The sequence below is a fragment of the Cebus imitator genome, unplaced genomic scaffold, assembly GCF_001604975.1.
Source record: "Cebus imitator isolate Cc_AM_T3 unplaced genomic scaffold, Cebus_imitator-1.0 Scaffold643, whole genome shotgun sequence".
Lineage (NCBI taxonomy): Eukaryota > Metazoa > Chordata > Mammalia > Primates > Cebidae > Cebus > Cebus imitator.
Genome location: NW_016107958.1, coordinates 161,417 through 163,920, shown reverse-complemented (window position 1 = coordinate 163,920; position 2,504 = coordinate 161,417).

Genomic DNA, 2,504 nt, shown 5'->3' with positions numbered 1-2,504 from the left:
CTACATCCAGATCCATCTTACATGCAAGGATACACAAAGACTCAAAACAAAGGGATGGAGAAAAATTTACCAACCAAATGGAGAGCAAAAATAAATAAATAGAAAGCAGGAGTTGAAATTTTTGCTGATAAAATAGACTTCAAAGCAACAAAGATCAAAAGAAGCAAAGAAGGATATTACATACAGATAAAAGGATCAATGTAACAAGAAGAGCTAAAGATCCTAAATATCTATGCACCCAATACAGAAATACCCAGATATATAAGACTTATAAAGAGACTTGGACTCCCACACAACAATAGTGGGAGACTTACAGATCAGTGAGACAGAAAGTTAACATTGATATTCAGGACTTGAACTCAGATCCGGAACAAGTAGACTTAATTAACATTCATAGAACTCTCCATTTTAAATACACAAAATATACACTCTTATCAGTACTACATCACACGTTTTTACAGGTTTAAATGAAATATTGGTTGGCTGCTTGTTAATTATTTTCTTCCCTCTTTTTTTTATGTCTCTATTATTAAACATAATTACAGGCATACCCATTTTTAGACTGCATTTTGGCCCGGGCAATAATGCAACACCCCTGTTCTCTCTCCCTCTTCCTCTTCCTCTTTCTTCCTTTCCTTTATTCTTTTTTTTTTCTTTTTCTTTTTTTTATTCTTTTCATTTCTTTCTCTTTCTTCCTCTTAAAAAAAAAAACAACTCTACTGTGCATAATTTATATTTTAAAAAATAGTTCTGAATCTATATGCTTATCTCTGTGTAAAATTCTTTTGTTAAGTTACACACACATACTGATGTTGAGCTTTGAGTTTTTAAGTATAAAATCTACAGGAAACATTTATACAGGAGTAATCATTATATTTTTTTCAACATACTTGTCTCCTAACTACTATTGACATTCTCTTATCAACATTTACACAGTACCACATGGAACACTGTATAAGCAATACCACATGAAAAATGTACTTCATAATCAAGTGCTATGAAAATATTTTCTTAATGATTATATTCCTCTTTTATACTGTGTCTGAGGGAAACTCTCAGTTCCATTAGAGACTTAATCATTAAAAATACCATGACCCTGGACTTTTCTCACTGAACTTTTTGTCCACATTCATGTTATTTTCTCCATATCAGTGATTTTTAACTTTTCTTTAGGATCGCTTCCTGCATCTGTTAAAATTCAGTCAATTATTTTGTGAAAGAAGATAGGCTATTATTTAGGAAATAACTGTAATAAGGTGTAAGTGCAGTAATTGAGATGTGAAGAGGGTGCTATGATAGCCTAGGGTTCACAGTAACTCCCTCTGCCCTTGCAGATCAGAAGATACTAGGAAGGCTGGAATGTATTTAGGGAGTAAGTGATTGGGAAAAAGCCTTGGGAAATGGGCAAAAATTCTCAGAAACAAATGTGAATGTGAAGAATACTGCATTAAAATAACAACCTGCCTTCAGATAGAAGACAGAAGTTAAAAGATGACTTGGTAAGAATACATATGAAAAGGCACTTATGATGGAAGAATGCAGCCACTTAACTAAATAGTTTGAGGACCCAGGTCTAAAAAATGAAAAATACAAACAATATCATTAATTTTAATAAGTAAAGATTATATTTAATTTATTAAAAGTTTATTTTTGATATAACACTATTAGTTATAATGAAGTTTTACTTATTGTTCACCAACCCAAAAGACATTTTCCACCTGTATTTTTGTCCTGCATTATTCCTATATTAATCAGAGTTCTCTTAGAGGGACAGAACTAATAGGAAAGAGCAAGGTGGGGGGAGAGAGAGAGAAGGGAGAGTTTATTAAGTATTAACTTATAGAATCACAAGGTCCCACAATAGGCCATCTGCAAGCCGAGGAGCAAAGAGAGCCAGTCCAAGTCCCAAAACGGAAGAGCTTGGAGTCTGATGTTCGAAGGCAGAAAGCAACCAGCACAGGAGAAAGATATAGGTTAGAAGGCTAGGCCTGTCTCCCTTTTTCACGTTTTTCTGCCTGCTGTATATTCGCTGGAGGGTGATTAGATTGTGCCCACTAGGTTAAGGGTGGATCTGCCTTCCCGAGCCCATTTATTAAATGTGAACCTCTTTCGGCAACACCCTCACAGGCATAACAAAGATTAATACTTTGTATTCCTCAACCCAATCAAGTTGACACTCAGTATTAACCATCACAACACCATTACAGAAACCCCTTCGTCTAAGACAACCAAAGCTTATAATAGTTATTATCCAATTAAAACTTTAAATGATATAATACAGCTATAATTGTCATTACTAATTGACAAATGAATTGTTTCTCTAAAAATACAAAATCAGTTCTTAATAAATATTTCGTTTTTCATTCTTTTCTTATATATACAATTTTTTGGATAAATCAAATTTATCAATGAAACAAATGTGCCTTCTGCACTGTTAATATGAAATTTTAACAAAATTTCTTTAAAAATACTAGTTTTATTGCAGAATTTTAAGTAACTATATA